The 16,789-nt window shown below is 53.9% G+C and overlaps 10 non-coding genes and 6 pseudogenes across 10 annotated transcripts; all 16 read right to left on the minus strand.

The window, feature by feature from the left end:
* Positions 1–252: 252 nt before the first annotated feature.
* LOC146366752 (5S ribosomal RNA) lies at positions 253–371 on the minus strand. The gene has a single exon (XR_014797967.1). It is a non-coding gene; the product is annotated as a 5S ribosomal RNA (ribosomal RNA).
* A 929-nt stretch (positions 372–1,300) lies between these two features.
* Positions 1,301–1,419, minus strand: LOC146366753 (5S ribosomal RNA; annotated as a pseudogene).
* Positions 1,420–2,348: 929 nt separating this feature from the next.
* LOC146366754 (5S ribosomal RNA) lies at positions 2,349–2,467 on the minus strand (annotated as a pseudogene).
* Positions 2,468–3,396: 929 nt separating this feature from the next.
* On the minus strand, positions 3,397–3,515 carry LOC146366755 (5S ribosomal RNA). Its single transcript, XR_014797768.1, has one exon. It is a non-coding gene; the product is annotated as a 5S ribosomal RNA (ribosomal RNA).
* A 929-nt stretch (positions 3,516–4,444) lies between these two features.
* Positions 4,445–4,563, minus strand: LOC146366756 (5S ribosomal RNA; annotated as a pseudogene).
* Positions 4,564–5,493: 930 nt separating this feature from the next.
* Positions 5,494–5,612, minus strand: LOC146366757 (5S ribosomal RNA). The gene has a single exon (XR_014798007.1). It is a non-coding gene; the product is annotated as a 5S ribosomal RNA (ribosomal RNA).
* Positions 5,613–6,541: 929 nt separating this feature from the next.
* Positions 6,542–6,660, minus strand: LOC146366758 (5S ribosomal RNA; annotated as a pseudogene).
* A 929-nt stretch (positions 6,661–7,589) lies between these two features.
* LOC146366759 (5S ribosomal RNA) lies at positions 7,590–7,708 on the minus strand. The gene has a single exon (XR_014797769.1). It is a non-coding gene; the product is annotated as a 5S ribosomal RNA (ribosomal RNA).
* A 929-nt stretch (positions 7,709–8,637) lies between these two features.
* LOC146366760 (5S ribosomal RNA) lies at positions 8,638–8,756 on the minus strand. Its single transcript, XR_014797770.1, has one exon. It is a non-coding gene; the product is annotated as a 5S ribosomal RNA (ribosomal RNA).
* A 930-nt stretch (positions 8,757–9,686) lies between these two features.
* On the minus strand, positions 9,687–9,805 carry LOC146366761 (5S ribosomal RNA). The gene has a single exon (XR_014797918.1). It is a non-coding gene; the product is annotated as a 5S ribosomal RNA (ribosomal RNA).
* A 929-nt stretch (positions 9,806–10,734) lies between these two features.
* LOC146366762 (5S ribosomal RNA) lies at positions 10,735–10,853 on the minus strand (annotated as a pseudogene).
* Positions 10,854–11,782: 929 nt separating this feature from the next.
* On the minus strand, positions 11,783–11,901 carry LOC146366763 (5S ribosomal RNA). The gene has a single exon (XR_014797936.1). It is a non-coding gene; the product is annotated as a 5S ribosomal RNA (ribosomal RNA).
* A 929-nt stretch (positions 11,902–12,830) lies between these two features.
* LOC146366764 (5S ribosomal RNA) lies at positions 12,831–12,949 on the minus strand (annotated as a pseudogene).
* Positions 12,950–13,878: 929 nt separating this feature from the next.
* Positions 13,879–13,997, minus strand: LOC146366765 (5S ribosomal RNA). The gene has a single exon (XR_014798350.1). It is a non-coding gene; the product is annotated as a 5S ribosomal RNA (ribosomal RNA).
* A 929-nt stretch (positions 13,998–14,926) lies between these two features.
* LOC146366766 (5S ribosomal RNA) lies at positions 14,927–15,045 on the minus strand. The gene has a single exon (XR_014797991.1). It is a non-coding gene; the product is annotated as a 5S ribosomal RNA (ribosomal RNA).
* Positions 15,046–15,974: 929 nt separating this feature from the next.
* Positions 15,975–16,093, minus strand: LOC146366767 (5S ribosomal RNA). Its single transcript, XR_014797771.1, has one exon. It is a non-coding gene; the product is annotated as a 5S ribosomal RNA (ribosomal RNA).
* Positions 16,094–16,789: the final 696 nt, after the last annotated feature.

Raw genomic sequence — 16,789 nt, forward strand, 5'->3', positions numbered from 1 at the left:
CCTGGTGTGTTGTAGATGTTCTCAGCCCGAAGCACCGGTCCTCAGCCAGATGCACACGCCCTGGTGTAATTTAGATCACCTATCTTAGCAGCACAGGCCCCGGTGTGGTGCGGATGGCCTCACCTGGCAGCACAAGACATTGCTGAAAACAGCCAAAAGGAATGTCGTTTATGTGCCCTCATTAATGGGCAGCTGCTTTGGGTCTTTCAACACCCTCCTTCTCTGGATCAAAAGAAGTTCAATGACATGAAAAGCTTACAGCACCTGGTATTCCCAGGCAGTCTCCCATCCAAGTACTATCCAAGCCCAACCCTGCTTAGCTTCCGAGATCAGACGAGAGCGGGCGTGCTCAGGGTGGTATGGCCGTAAGCTGCAGACCTCAGCACAAAGTGTCAATTTATGGAATCAAGTGGTGAGTTGGGCAGTACTTGAAGTTACGAAACACAACCCTCCAATTTAACTACATTGTTAATGGTAACTGCATGGTTGCCTAATACCCTAACCCAAGGACTCAATTTAGCTTTTAACCAGCAGTACAGGCCCTGGTTTGGTGTAGATGGCCTCCACCAGCAGCACAGGAACTGGTGTGGTGTAGGTGGCCTCAGCCAGAAGCAAAGGCCCTGGTGGGGTGTATATGGCCTAAGCCAGAGCCACAGGCCCTGTTGTGGTGTAGATGGACTAAGCCAGCAGCGCAAGCCCTCGTGTAATGTAGATGGCCTCAGCCAGAAGCACAGGCCCTGGTGTGGTGTAGTTGGCCTCATCCAGTAGAGCAAGCCCTCGTGTGATGTATATGGCCTCATCCAGCAGCACAGGCCCTGGTGTGATTAAAATGGCCTCAACCAGCAACACAGGCCCTGGTGTGGGGTAGATGGCTTCAGCCAGAGCCACAGGCCCTGGTGTGGTGTAGTTGGCCTCAGCAAGAGCCACAGAACCTGGTGTGGTGTAGGTGGCCAAAGCCAGGAGCACAGGCCGTGGTGTGTTGTAGATGGCCTCAGCTAGCTGCACAGGACCTGGTGAGGTGGAGGTGGCTTCTTCCTGCAACTCAGGCCCTGGTGTGTTGTAGATGTTCTCAGCCGGAAGCACCGGTCCTCAGCCAGATGCAGACGCCCTGGTGTAATTTAGATCACCTATCTTAGCAGCACAGGCCCCGGTGTGGTGCGGATGGCCTCACCTGGCAGCACAAGACATTGCTGAAAACAGCCAAAAGGAATGTCGTTTATGTGCCCTCATTAATGGGCAGCTGCTTTGGGTCTTTCAACACCCTCCTTCTCTGGATCAAAAGCAGTTCAATGACATGAAAAGCTTACAGCACCTGGTATTCCCAGGCGGTCTCCCATCCAAGTACTAACCAAGCCAAACCCTGCTTAGCTTCCGAGATCAGACGAGAGCAGGCGTGCTCAGGGTGGTATGGCCGTAAGCTGCAGACCTCAGCACAAAGTGTCAATTTATGGAATCAAGTGGTGAGTTGGGCAGTACTTGAAGTTACGAAACACAACCCTCCAATTTAACTACATTGTTAATGGTAACTGTATGGTTGCCTAATACTCTAACCCAAGGACTCAATTTATCTTTTAACCAGCAGTACAGGCCCTGGTTTGGTGTAGATGGCCTCCACCAGCAGCACAGGACCTGGTGTGGTGTAGGTGGCCTCAGCCAGAAGCAAAGGCCCTGGTGGGGTGTATATGGCCTAAGCCAGAGCCACAGGCCCTGGTGTGGTGTAAATGGACTAAGCCAGCAGCGCAAGCCCTTGTGTAATGTAGATGGCCTCAGCCAGAAGCACAGGCCCTGGTGTGGTGTAGTTGGCCTCATCCAGTAGAGCAAGCCCTCGTGTGATGTATATGGCCTCATCCAGCAGCACAGGCCCTGGTGTGATTAAAATGGCCTCAACCAGCAACACAGGCCCTGGTGTGGGGTAGATGGCTTCAGCCAGAGCCACAGGCCCTGGTGTGGTGTAGTTGGCCTCAGCCAGAGCCACAGAACCTGGTGTGGTGTAGGTGGCCAAAGCCAGGAGCACAGGCCGTGGTGTGTTGTAGATGGCCTCAGCTAGCTGCACAGGACCTGGTGAGGTGGAGGTGGCTTCTTCCTGCAACTCAGGCCCTGGTGTGTTGTAGATGTTCTCAGCCGGAAGCAACGGTCCTCAGCCAGATGCAGACGCCCTAGTGTAATTTAGATGACCTATCTTAGCAGCACAGGCCCCGGTGTGGTGCGGATGGCCTCACCTGGCAGCACAAGACATTGCTGAAAACAGCCAAAAGGAATGTCGTTTATGTGCCCTCATTAATGGGCAGCTGCTTTGGGTCTTTCAACACCCTCCTTCTCTGGATCAAAAGCAGTTCAATGACATGAAAAGCTTACAGCACCTGGTATTCCCAGGCGGTCTCCCATCCAAGTACTAACCAAGCCCAACACTGCTTAGCTTCCGAGATCAGACGAGAGCAGGCGTGCTCAGGGTGGTATGGCCGTAAGCTGCAGACCTCAGCACAAAGTGTCAATTTATGGAATCAAGTGGTGAGTTGGGCAGTACTTGAAGTTACGAAACACAACCCTCCAATTTAACTACATTGTTAATGGTAACTGCATGGTTGCCTAATACCCTAACCCAAGGACTCAATTTAGCTTTTAACCAGCAGTACAGGCCCTGGTTTGGTGTAGATGGCCTCCACCAGCAGCACAGGACCTGGTGTGGTGTAGGTGGCCTCAGCCAGAAGCAAAGGCCCTGGTGGGGTGTATATGGCCTAAGCCAGAGCCACAGGCCCTGTTGTGGTGTAGATGGACTAAGCCAGCAGCGCAAGCCCTCGTGTAATGTAGATGGCCTCAGCCAGAAGCACAGGCCCTGGTGTGGTGTAGTTGGCCTCATCCAGTAGAGCAAGCCCTCGTGTGATGTATATGGCCTCATCCAGCAGCACAGGCCCTGGTGTGATTAAAATGGCCTCAACCAGCAACACAGGCCCTGGTGTGGGGTAGATGGCTTCAGCCAGAGCCACAGGCCCTGGTGTGGTGTAGTTGGCCTCAGCCAGAGCCACAGGACCTGGTGTGGTGTTGGTGGCCAAAGCCAGGAGCACAGGCCGTGGTGTGTTGTAGATGGCCTCAGCTAGCAGCACAGGACCTGGTGAGGTGGAGGTGGCTTCTTCCTGCAACTCAGGCCCTGGTGTGTTGTAGAAGGCCTCAGCCGGAAGCACCGGTCCTCAGCCAGATGCACACGCCCTGGTGTAATTTAGATGACCTATCTTAGCAGCACAGGCCCCGGTGTGGTGCGGATGGCCTCACCTGGCAGCACAAGACATTGCTGAAAACAGCCAAAAGGAATGTCGTTTATGTGCCCTCATTAATGGGCAGCTGCTTTGGGTCTTTCAACACCCTCCTTCTCTGGATCAAAAGCAGTTCAATGACATGAAAAGCTTACAGCACCTGGTATTCCCAGGCGGTCTCCCATCCAAGTACTAACCAAGCCCAACCCTGCTTAGCTTCCGAGATCAGACGAGAGCGGGCGTGCTCAGGGTGGTATGGCCGTAAGCTGCAGACCTCAGCACAAAGTGTCAATTTATGGAATCAAGTGGTGAGTTGGGCAGTACTTGAAGTTACGAAACACAACCCTCCAATTTAACTACATTGTTAATGGTAACTGCATGGTTGCCTAATACCCTAACCCAAGGACTCAATTTAGCTTTTAACCAGCAGTACAGGCCCTGGTTTGGTGTAGATGGCCTCCACCAGCAGCACAGGACCTGGTGTGGTGTAGGTGGCCTCAGCCAGAAGCAAAGGCCCTGGTGGGGTGTATATGGCCTAAGCCAGAGCCACAGGCCCTGTTGTGGTGTAGATGGACTAAGCCAGCAGCGCAAGCCCTCGTGTAATGTAGATGGCCTCAGCCAGAAGCACAGGCCCTGGTGTGGTGTAGTTGGCCTCATCCAGTAGAGCAAGCCCTCGTGTGATGTATATGGCCTCATCCAGCAGCACAGGCCCTGGTGTGATTAAAATGGCCTCAACCAGCAACACAGGCCCTGGTGTGGGGTAGATGGCTTCAGCCAGAGCCACAGGCCCTGGTGTGGTGTAGTTGGCCTCAGCCAGAGCCACAGAACCTGGTGTGGTGTTGGTGGCCAAAGCCAGGAGCACAGGCCGTGGTGTGTTGTAGATGGCCTCAGCTAGCTGCACAGGACCTGGTGAGGTGGAGGTGGCTTCTTCCTGCAAATCAGGCCCTGGTGTGTTGTAGAAGGCCTCAGCCAGAAGCACCGGTCCTCAGCCAGATGCACACGCCCTGGTGTAATTTAGATGACCTATCTTAGTAGCACAGGCCCCGGTGTGGTGCGGATGGCCTCACCTGGCAGCACAAGACATTGCTGAAAACAGCCAAAAGGAATGTCGTTTATGTGCCCTCATTAATGGGCAGCTGCTTTGGGTCTTTCAACACCCTCCTTCTCTGGATCAAAAGCAGTTCAATGACATGAAAAGCTTACAGCACCTGGTATTCCCAGGCAGTCTCCCATCCAAGTACTAACCAAGCCCAACCCTGCTTAGCTTCCAAGATCAGACGAGAGCGGGCGTGCTCAGGGTGGTATGGCCGTAAGCTGCAGACCTCAGCACAAAGTGTCAATTTATGGAATCAAGTGGTGAGTTGGGCAGTACTTGAAGTTACGAAACACAACCCTCCAATTTAACTACATTGTTAATGGTAACTGCATGGTTGCCTAATACTCTAACCCAAGGACTCAATTTAGCTTTTAACCAGCAGTACAGGCCCTGGTTTGGTGTAGATGGCCTCCACCAGCAGCACAGGACCTGGTGTGGTGTAGGTGGCCTCAGCCAGAAGCAAAGGCCCTGGTGGGGTGTATATGGCCTAAGCCAGAGCCACAGGCCCTGGTGTGGTGTAGATGGACTAAGCCAGCAGCGCAAGCCCTCGTGTAATGTAGATGGCCTCAGCCAGAAGCACAGGCCCTGGTGAGGTGTAGTTGTCCTCATCCAGTAGAGCAAGCCCTCGTGTGATGTATATGGCCTCATCCAGCAGCACAGGCCCTGGTGTGATTAAAATGGCCTCAACCAGCAACACAGGCCCTGGTGTGGGGTAGATGGCTTCAGCCAGAGCCACAGGCCCTGGTGTGGTGTAGTTGGCCTCAGCCAGAGCCACAGAACCTGGTGTGGTGTTGGTGGCCAAAGCCAGGAGCACAGGCCGTGGTGTGTTGTAGATGGCCTCAGCTAGCAGCACAGGACCTTGGTGAGGTGGAGGTGGCTTCTTCCTGCAACTCAGGCCCTGGTGTGTTGTAGATGGCCTCAGCCGGAAGCACCGGTCCTCAGCCAGATGCACACGCCCTGGTGTAATTTAGATGACCTATCTTAGCAGCACAGGCCCCGGTGTGGTGCGGATGGCCTCACCTGGCAGCACAAGACATTGCTGAAAACAGCCAAAAGGAATGTCGTTTATGTGCCCTCATTAATGGGCAGCTGCTTTGGGTCTTTCAACACCCTCCTTCTCTGGATCAAAAGCAGTTCAATGACATGAAAAGCTTACGGCACCTGGTATTCCCAGGCGGTCTCCCATCCAAGTACCAACCAAGCCCAACCCTACTTAGCTTCCGAGATCAGACGAGAGCGGGCGTGCTCAGGGTGGTATGGCCGTAAGCTGCAGACCTCAGCACAAAGTGTCAATTTATGGAATCAAGTGGTGAGTTGGGCAGTACTTGAAGTTACGAAACACAACCCTCCAATTTAACTACATTGTTAATGGTAACTGCATGGTTGCCTAATACTCTAACCCAAGGACTCAATTTAGCTTTTAACCAGCAGTACAGGCCCTGGTTTGGTGTAGATGGCCTCCACCAGCAGCACAGGACCTGGTGTGGGGTAGGTGGCCTCAGCCAGAAGCAAAGGCCCTGGTGGGGTGTATATGGCCTAAGCCAGAGCCACAGGCCCTGGAGTGGTGTAGATGGACTAAGCCAGCAGCGCAAGCCCTCGTGTAATGTAGATGGCCTCAGCCAGAAGCACAGGCCCTAGTGTGGTGTAGTTGGCCTCATCCAGTAGAGCAAGCCCTCGTGTGATGTATATGGCCTCATCCAGCAGCACAGGCCCTGGTGTGATTAAAATGGCCTCAACCAGCAACACAGGCCCTGGTGTGGGGTAGATGGCTTCAGCCAGAGCCACAGGCCCTGGTGTGGTGTAGTTGGCCTCAGCCAGAGCCACAGAACCTGGTGTGGTGTTGGTGGCCAAAGCCAGGAGCACAGGCCGTGGTGTGTTGTAGATGGCCTCAGCTAGCAGCACAGGACCTGGTGAGGTGGAGGTGGCTTCTTCCTGCAACTCAGGCCCTGGTGTGTTGTAGATGGCCTCAGCCGGAAGCACCGGTCCTCAGCCAGATGCACACGCCCTGGTGTAATTTAGATGACCTATCTTAGCAGCACAGGCCCCGGTGTGGTGCGGATGGCCTCACCTGGCAGCACAAGACATTGCTGAAAACAGCCAAAAGGAATGTCGTTTATGTGCCCTCATTAATGGGCAGCTGCTTTGGGTCTTTCAACACCCTCCTTCTCTGGATCAAAAGCAGTTCAATGACATGAAAAGCTTACAGCACCTGGTATTCCCAGGCGGTCTCCCATCCAAGTACTAACCAAGCCCAACCCTACTTAGCTTCCGAGATCAGACTAGAGCGGGCGTGCTCAGGGTGGTATGGCCGTAAGCTGCAGACCTCAGCACAAAGTGTCAATTTATGGAATCAAGTGGTGAGTTGGGCAGTACTTGAAGTTACGAAACACAACCCTCCAATTTAACTACATTGTTAATGGTAACTGCATGGTTGCCTAATACCCTAACCCAAGGACTCAATTTAGCTTTTAACCAGCAGTACAGGCCCTGGTTTGGTGTAGATGGCCTCCACCAGCAGCACAGGAGCTGGTGTGGTGTAGGTGGCCTCTGCCAGAAGCAAAGGCCCTGGTGGGGTGTATATGGCCTAAGCCAGAGCCACAGGCCCTGTTGTGGTGTAGATGGACTAAGCCAGCAGCGCAAGCCCTCGTGTAATGTAGATGGCCTCAGCCAGAAGCACAGGCCCTGGTGTGGTGTAGTTGGCCTCATCCAGTAGAGCAAGCCCTCGTGTGATGTATATGGCCTCATCCAGCAGCACAGGCCCTGGTGTGATTAAAATGGCCTCAACCAGCAACACAGGCCCTGGTGTGGGGTAGATGGCTTCAGCCAGAGCCACAGGCCCTGGTGTGGTGTAGTTGGCCTCAGCCAGAGCCACAGGACCTGGTGTGGTGTTGGTGGCCAAAGCCAGGAGCACAGGCCGTGGTGTGTTGTAGATGGCCTCAGCTAGCAGCACAGGACCTGGTGAGGTGGAGGTGGCTTCTTCCTGCAACTCAGGCCCTGGTGTGTTGTAGAAGGCCTCAGCCGGAAGCACCGGTCCTCAGCCAGATGCACACGCCCTGGTGTAATTTAGATGACCTATCTTAGCAGCACAGGCCCCGGTGTGGTGCGGATGGCCTCACCTGGCAGCACAAGACATTGCTGAAAACAGCCAAAAGGAATGTCGTTTATGTGCCCTCATTAATGGGCAGCTGCTTTGGGTCTTTCAACACCCTCCTTCTCTGGATCAAAAGCAGTTCAATGACATGAAAAGCTTACAGCACCTGGTATTCCCAGGCGGTCTCCCATCCAAGTACTAACCAAGCCCAACCCTGCTTAGCTTCCGAGATCAGACGAGAGCGGGCGTGCTCAGGGTGGTATGGCCGTAAGCTGCAGACCTCAGCACAAAGTGTCAATTTATGGAATCAAGTGGTGAGTTGGGCAGTACTTGAAGTTACGAAACACAACCCTCCAATTTAACTACATTGTTAATGGTAACTGCATGGTTGCCTAATACCCTAACCCAAGGACTCAATTTAGCTTTTAACCAGCAGTACAGGCCCTGGTTTGGTGTAGATGGCCTCCACCAGCAGCACAGGACCTGGTGTGGTGTAGGTGGCCTCAGCCAGAAGCAAAGGCCCTGGTGGGGTGTATATGGCCTAAGCCAGAGCCACAGGCCCTGTTGTGGTGTAGATGGACTAAGCCAGCAGCGCAAGCCCTCGTGTAATGTAGATGGCCTCAGCCAGAAGCACAGGCCCTGGTGTGGTGTAGTTGGCCTCATCCAGTAGAGCAAGCCCTCGTGTGATGTATATGGCCTCATCCAGCAGCACAGGCCCTGGTGTGATTAAAATGGCCTCAACCAGCAACACAGGCCCTGGTGTGGGGTAGATGGCTTCAGCCAGAGCCACAGGCCCTGGTGTGGTGTAGTTGGCCTCAGCCAGAGCCACAGAACCTGGTGTGGTGTTGGTGGCCAAAGCCAGGAGCACAGGCCGTGGTGTGTTGTAGATGGCCTCAGCTAGCTGCACAGGACCTGGTGAGGTGGAGGTGGCTTCTTCCTGCAACTCAGGCCCTGGTGTGTTGTAGAAGGCCTCAGCCAGAAGCACCGGTCCTCAGCCAGATGCACACGCCCTGGTGTAATTTAGATGACCTATCTTAGCAGCACAGGCCCCGGTGTGGTGCGGATGGCCTCACCTGGCAGCACAAGACATTGCTGAAAACAGCCAAAAGGAATGTCGTTTATGTGCCCTCATTAATGGGCAGCTGCTTTGGGTCTTTCAACACCCTCCTTCTCTGGATCAAAAGCAGTTCAATGACATGAAAAGCTTACAGCACCTGGTATTCCCAGGCGGTCTCCCATCCAAGTACTAACCAAGCCCAACCCTGCTTAGCTTCCGAGATCAGACGAGAGCGGGCGTGCTCAGGGTGGTATGGCCGTAAGCTGCAGACCTCAGCACAAAGTGTCAATTTATGGAATCAAGTGGTGAGTTGGGCAGTACTTGAAGTTACGAAACACAACCCTCCAATTTAACTACATTGTTAATGGTAACTGCATGGTTGCCTAATACTCTAACCCAAGGACTCAATTTAGCTTTTAACCAGCAGTACAGGCCCTGGTTTGGTGTAGATGGCCTCCACCAGCAGCACAGGACCTGGTGTGGTGTAGGTGGCCTCAGCCAGAAGCAAAGGCTCTGGTGGGGTGTATATGGCCTAAGCCAGAGCCACAGGCCCTGGTGTGGTGTAGATGGACTAAGCCAGCAGCGCAAGCCCTCGTGTAATGTAGATGGCCTCAGCCAGAAGCACAGGCCCTGGTGAGGTGTAGTTGTCCTCATCCAGTAGAGCAAGCCCTCGTGTGATGTATATGGCCTCATCCAGCAGCACAGGCCCTGGTGTGATTAAAATGGCCTCAACCAGCAACACAGGCCCTGGTGTGGGGTAGATGGCTTCAGCCAGAGCCACAGGCCCTGGTGTGGTGTAGTTGGCCTCAGCCAGAGCCACAGAACCTGGTGTGGTGTTGGTGGCCAAAGCCAGGAGCACAGGCCGTGGTGTGTTGTAGATGGCCTCAGCTAGCAGCACAGGACCTTGGTGAGGTGGAGGTGGCTTCTTCCTGCAACTCAGGCCCTGGTGTGTTGTAGATGGCCTCAGCCGGAAGCACCGGTCCTCAGCCAGATGCACACGCCCTGGTGTAATTTAGATGACCTATCTTAGCAGCACAGGCCCCGGTGTGGTGCGGATGGCCTCACCTGGCAGCACAAGACATTGCTGAAAACAGCCAAAAGGAATGTCGTTTATGTGCCCTCATTAATGGGCAGCTGCTTTGGGTCTTTCAACACCCTCCTTCTCTGGATCAAAAGCAGTTCAATGACATGAAAAGCTTACGGCACCTGGTATTCCCAGGCGGTCTCCCATCCAAGTACCAACCAAGCCCAACCCTGCTTAGCTTCCGAGATCAGACGAGAGCGGGAGTGCTCAGGGTGGTATGGCCGTAAGCTGCAGACCTCAGCACAAAGTGTCAATTTATGGAATCAAGTGGTGAGTTGGGCAGTACTTGAAGTTACGAAACACAACCCTCCAATTTAACTACATTGTTAATGGTAACTGCATGGTTGCCTAATACTCTAACCCAAGGACTCAATTTAGCTTTTAACCAGCAGTACAGGCCCTGGTTTGGTGTAGATGGCCTCCACCAGCAGCACAGGACCTGGTGTGGGGTAGGTGGCCTCAGCCAGAAGCAAAGGCCCTGGTGGGGTGTATATGGCCTAAGCCAGAGCCACAGGCCCTGGAGTGGTGTAGATGGACTAAGCCAGCAGCGCAAGCCCTCGTGTAATGTAGATGGCCTCAGCCAGAAGCACAGGCCCTAGTGTGGTGTAGTTGGCCTCATCCAGTAGAGCAAGCCCTCGTGTGATGTATATGGCCTCATCCAGCAGCACAGGCCCTGGTGTGATTAAAATGGCCTCAACCAGCAACACAGGCCCTGGTGTGGGGTAGATGGCTTCAGCCAGAGCCACAGGCCCTGGTGTGGTGTAGTTGGCCTCAGCCAGAGCCACAGAACCTGGTGTGGTGTTGGTGGCCAAAGCCAGGAGCACAGGCCGTGGTGTGTTGTAGATGGCCTCAGCTAGCAGCACAGGACCTGGTGAGGTGGAGGTGGCTTCTTCCTGCAACTCAGGCCCTGGTGTGTTGTAGATGGCCTCAGCCGGAAGCACCGGTCCTCAGCCAGATGCACACGCCCTGGTGTAATTTAGATGACCTATCTTAGCAGCACAGGCCCCGGTGTGGTGCGGATGGCCTCACCTGGCAGCACAAGACATTGCTGAAAACAGCCAAAAGGAATGTCGTTTATGTGCCCTCATTAATGGGCAGCTGCTTTGGGTCTTTCAACACCCTCCTTCTCTGGATCAAAAGCAGTTCAATGACATGAAAAGCTTACAGCACCTGGTATTCCCAGGCGGTCTCCCATCCAAGTACTAACCAAGCCCAACCCTACTTAGCTTCCGAGATCAGACTAGAGCAGGCGTGCTCAGGGTGGTATGGCCGTAAGCTGCAGACCTCAGCACAAAGTGTCAATTTATGGAATCAAGTGGTGAGTTGGGCAGTACTTGAAGTTACGAAACACAACCCTCCAATTTAACTACATTGTTAATGGTAACTGCATGGTTGCCTAATACCCTAACCCAAGGACTCAATTTAGCTTTTAACCAGCAGTACAGGCCCTGGTTTGGTGTAGATGGCCTCCACCAGCAGCACAGGACCTGGTGTGGTGTAGGTGGCCTCAGCCAGAAGCAAAGGCCCTGGTGGGGTGTATATAGCCTAAGCCAGAGCCACAGGCCCTGTTGTGGTGTAGATGGACTAAGCCAGCAGCGCAAGCCCTCGTGTAATGTAGATGGCCTCAGCCAGAAGCACAGGCCCTGGTGTGGTGTAGTTGGCCTCATCCAGTAGAGCAAGCCCTCGTGTGATGTATATGGCCTCATCCAGCAGCACAGGCCCTGGTGTGATTAAAATGGCCTCAACCAGCAACACAGGACCTGGTGTGGGGTAGATGGCTTCAGCCAGAGCCACAGGCCCTGGTGTGGTGTAGTTGGCCTCAGCCAGAGCCACAGAACCTGGTGTGGTGTTGGTGGCCAAAGCCAGGAGCACAGGCCGTGGTGTGTTGTAGATGGCCTCAGCTAGCTGCACAGGACCTGGTGAGGTGGAGGTGGCTTCTTCCTGCAACTCAGGCCCTGGTGTGTTGTAGAAGGCCTCAGCCAGAAGCACCGGTCCTCAGCCAGATGCACACGCCCTGGTGTAATTTAGATGACCTATCTTAGCAGCACAGGCCCCGGTGTGGTGCGGATGGCCTCACCTGGCAGCACAAGACATTGCTGAAAACAGCCAAAAGGAATGTCGTTTATGTGCCCTCATTAATGGGCAGCTGCTTTGGGTCTTTCAACACCCTCCTTCTCTGGATCAAAAGCAGTTCAATGACATGAAAAGCTTACAGCACCTGGTATTCCCAGGCGGTCTCCCATCCAAGTACTAACCAAGCCCAACCCTGCTTAGCTTCCGAGATCAGACGAGAGCGGGCGTGCTCAGGGTGATATGGCCGTAAGCTGCAGACCTCAGCACAAAGTGTCAATTTATGGAATCAAGTGGTGAGTTGGGCAGTACTTGAAGTTACGAAACACAACCCTCCAATTTAACTACATTGTTAATGGTAACTGCATGGTTGCCTAATACTCTAACCCAAGGACTCAATTTAGCTTTTAACCAGCAGTACAGGCCCTGGTTTGGTGTAGATGGCCTCCACCAGCAGCACAGGACCTGGTGTGGTGTAGGTGGCCTCAGCCAGAAGCAAAGGCCCTGGTGGGGTGTATATGGCCTAAGCCAGAGCCACAGGCCCTGGTGTGGTGTAGATGGACTAAGCCAGCAGCGCAAGCCCTCGTGTAATGTAGATGGCCTCAGCCAGAAGCACAGGCCCTGGTGTGGTGTAGTTGGCCTCATCCAGTAGAGCAAGCCCTCGTGTGATGTATATGGCCTCATCCAGCAGCACAGGCCCTGGTGTGATTAAAATGGCCTCAACCAGCAACACAGGCCCTGGTGTGGGGTAGATGGCTTCAGCCAGAGCCACAGGCCCTGGTGTGGTGTAGTTGAACTCAGCCAGAGCCACAGAACCTGGTGTGGTGTTGGTGGCCAAAGCCAAGAGCACAGGCCGTGGTGTGTTGTAGATGGCCTCAGCTAGCAGCACAGGACCTGGTGAGGTGGAGGTGGCTTCTTCCTGAAACTCAGGCCCTGGTGTGTTGTAGATGGCCTCAGCCGGAAGCACCGGTCCTCAGCCAGATGCACACGCCCTGGTGTAATTTAGATGACCTATCTTAGCAGCACAGGCCCCGGTGTGGTGCGGATGGCCTCACCTGGCAACACAAGACATTGCTGAAAGCAGCCAAAAGGAATGTCGTTTATGTGCCCTCATTAATGGGCAGCTGCTTTGGGTCTTTCAACACCCTCCTTCTCTGGATCAAAAGCAGTTCAATGACATGAAAAGCTTACGGCACCTGGTATTCCCAGGCGGTCTCCCATCCAAGTACTAACCAAGCCCAACCCTGCTTAGCTTCCGAGATCAGACAAGAGCAGGCGTGTTCAGGGTGGTATGGCTGTAAGCTGCAGACCTCAGCACAAAGTGTCAATTTATGGAATCAAGTGGTGAGTTGGGCAGTACTTGAAGTTACGAAACACAACCCTCCAATTTAACTACATTGTTAATGGTAACTGCATGGTTGCCTAATACTCTAACCCAAGGACTCAATTTATCTTTTAACCAGCAGTACAGGCCCTGGTTTGGTGTAGATGGCCTCCACCAGCAGCACAGGACCTGGTGTGGTGTAGGTGGCCTCAGCCAGAAGCAAAGGCCCTGGTGGGGTGTATATGGCCTAAGCCAGAGCCACAGGCCCTGGTGTGGTGTAGATGGACTAAGCCAGCAGCGCAAGCCCTCGTGTAATGTAGATGGCCTCAGCCAGAATCACAGGCCCTGGTGTGGTGTAGTTGGCCTCATCCAGTAGAGCAAGCCCTCGTGTGATGTATATGGCCTCATCCAGCAGCACAGGCCCTGGTGTGATTAAAATGGCCTCAACCAGCAACACAGGCCCTGGTGTGGGGTAGATGGCTTCAGCCAGAGCCACAGGCCCTGGTGTGGTGTAGTTGGCCTCAGCCAGAGCCACAGAACCTGGTGTGGTGTAGGTGGCCAAAGCCAGGAGCACAGGCCGTGGTGTGTTGTAGATGGCCTCAGCTAGCTGCACAGGACCTGGTGAGGTGGAGGTGGCTTCTTCCTGCAACTCAGGCCCTGGTGTGTTGTAGAAGGCCTCAGCCAGAAGCACCGGTCCTCAGCCAGATGCACACGCCCTGGTGTAATTTAGATGACCTATCTTAGCAGCACAGGCCCCGGTGTGGTGCGGATGGCCTCACCTGGCAGCACAAGACATTGCTGAAAACAGCCAAAAGGAATGTCGTTTATGTGCCCTCATTAATGGGCAGCTGCTTTGGGTCTTTCAACACCCTCCTTCTCTGGATCAAAAGCAGTTCAATGACATGAAAAGCTTACAGCACCTGGTATTCCCAGGCGGTCTCCCATCCAAGTACTAACCAAGCCCAACCCTGCTTAGCTTCCGAGATCAGACGAGAGCGGGCGTGTTCAGGGTGGTATGGCCGTAAGCTGCAGACCTCAGCACAAAGTGTCAATTTATGGAATCAAGTGGTGAGTTGGGCAGTACTTGAAGTTACGAAACACAACCCTCCAATTTAACTACATTGTTAATGGTAACTGCATGGTTGCCTAATACTCTAACCCAAGGACTCAATTTAGCTTTTAACCAGCAGTACAGGCCCTGGTTTGGTGTAGATGGCCTCCACCAGCAGCACAGGACCTGGTGTGGTGTAGGTGGCCTCAGCCAGAAGCAAAGGCCCTGGTGGGGTGTATATGGCCTAAGCCAGAGCCACAGGCCCTGGTGTGGTGTAGATGGACTAAGCCAGCAGCGCAAGCCCTCGTGTAATGTAGATGGCCTCAGCCAGAAGCACAGGCCCTGGTGTGGTGTAGTTGGCCTCATCCAGTAGAGCAAGCCCTCGTGTGATGTATATGGCCTCATCCAGCAGCACAGGCCCTGGTGTGAATAAAATGGCCTCAACCAGCAACACAGGCCCTGGTGTGGGGTAGATGGCTTCAGCCAGAGCCACAGGCCCTGGTGTGGTGTAGTTGGCCTCAGCCAGAGCCACAGAACCTGGTGTGGTGTTGGTGGCCAAAGCCAAGAGCACAGGCCGTGGTGTGTTGTAGATGGCCTCAGCTAGCAGCACAGGACCTGGTGAGGTGGAGGTGGCTTCTTCCTGAAACTCAGGCCCTGGTGTGTTGTAGATGGCCTCAGCCGGAAGCACCGGTCCTCAGCCAGATGCACACGCCCTGGTGTAATTTAGATGACCTATCTTAGCAGCACAGGCCCCGGTGTGGTGCGGATGGCCTCACCTGGCAACACAAGACATTGCTGAAAACAGCCAAAAGGAATGTCGTTTATGTGCCCTCATTAATGGGCAGCTGCTTTGGGTCTTTCAACACCCTCCTTCTCTGGATCAAAAGCAGTTCAATGACATGAAAAGCTTACGGCACCTGGTATTCCCAGGCGGTCTCCCATCCAAGTACTAACCAAGCCCAACCCTGCTTAGCTTCCGAGATCAGACGAGAGCAGGCGTGTTCAGGGTGGTATGGCTGTAAGCTGCAGACCTCAGCACAAAGTGTCAATTTATGGAATCAAGTGGTGAGTTGGGCAGTACTTGAAGTTACGAAACACAACCCTCCAATTTAACTACATTGTTAATGGTAACTGCATGGTTGCCTAATACTCTAACCCAAGGACTCAATTTATCTTTTAACCAGCAGTACAGGCCCTGGTTTGGTGTAGATGGCCTCCACCAGCAGCACAGGACCTGGTGTGGTGTAGGTGGCCTCAGCCAGAAGCAAAGGCCCTGGTGGGGTGTATATGGCCTAAGCCAGAGCCACAGGCCCTGGTGTGGTGTAGATGGACTAAGCCAGCAGCGCAAGCCCTCGTGTAATGTAGATGGCCTCAGCCAGAATCACAGGCCCTGGTGTGGTGTAGTTGGCCTCATCCAGTAGAGCAAGCCCTCGTGTGATGTATATGGCCTCATCCAGCAGCACAGGCCCTGGTGTGATTAAAATGGCCTCAACCAGCAACACAGGACCTGGTGTGGGGTAGATGGCTTCAGCCAGAGCCACAGGCCCTGGTGTGGTGTAGTTGGCCTCAGCCAGAGCCACAGAACCTGGTGTGGTGTTGGTGGCCAAAGCCAGGAGCACAGGCCGTGGTGTGTTGTAGATGGCCTCAGCTAGCTGCACAGGACCTGGTGAGGTGGAGGTGGCTTCTTCCTGCAACTCAGGCCCTGGTGTGTTGTAGAAGGCCTCAGCCAGAAGCACCGGTCCTCAGCCAGATGCACACGCCCTGGTGTAATTTAGATGACCTATCTTAGCAGCACAGGCCCCGGTGTGGTGCGGATGGCCTCACCTGGCAGCACAAGACATTGCTGAAAACAGCCAAAAGGAATGTCGTTTATGTGCCCTCATTAATGGGCAGCTGCTTTGGGTCTTTCAACACCCTCCTTCTCTGGATCAAAAGCAGTTCAATGACATGAAAAGCTTACAGCACCTGGTATTCCCAGGCGGTCTCCCATCCAAGTACTAACCAAGCCCAACCCTGCTTAGCTTCCGAGATCAGACGAGAGCGGGCGTGCTCAGGGTGGTATGGCCGTAAGCTGCAGACCTCAGCACAAAGTGTCAATTTATGGAATCAAGTGGTGAGTTGGGCAGTACTTGAAGTTACGAAACACAACCCTCCAATTTAACTACATTGTTAATGGTAACTGCATGGTTGCCTAATACTCTAACCCAAGGACTCAATTTAGCTTTTAACCAGCAGTACAGGCCCTGGTTTGGTGTAGATGGCCTCCACCAGCAGCACAGGACCTGGTGTGGTGTAGGTGGCCTCAGCCAGAAGCAAAGGCCCTGGTGGGGTGTATATGGCCTAAGCCAGAGCCACAGGCCCTGGTGTGGTGTAGATGGACTAAGCCAGCAGCGCAAGCCCTCGTGTAATGTAGATGGCCTCAGCCAGAAGCACAGGCCCTGGTGTGGTGTAGTTGGCCTCATCCAGTAGAGCAAGCCCTCGTGTGATGTATATGGCCTCATCCAGCAGCACAGGCCCTGGTGTGAATAAAATGTTCTCAACCAGCAACACAGGCCCTGGTGTGGGGTAGATGGCTTCAGCCAGAGCCACAGGCCCTGGTGTGGTGTAGTTGGCCTCAGCCAGAGCCACAGAACCTGGTGTGGTGTTGGTGGCCAAAGCCAAGAGCACAGGCCGTGGTGTGTTGTAGATGGCCTCAGCTAGCAGCACAGGACCTGGTGAGGTGGAGGTGGCTTCTTCCTGAAACTCAGGCCCTGGTGTGTTGTAGATGG

This window comes from Perissodus microlepis, chromosome 18, assembly GCF_051167445.1.
Source record: "Perissodus microlepis isolate ML-2025 ecotype Zambia chromosome 18, ASM5116744v1, whole genome shotgun sequence".
NCBI classification, from domain to species: Eukaryota; Metazoa; Chordata; class Actinopteri; order Cichliformes; family Cichlidae; genus Perissodus; species Perissodus microlepis.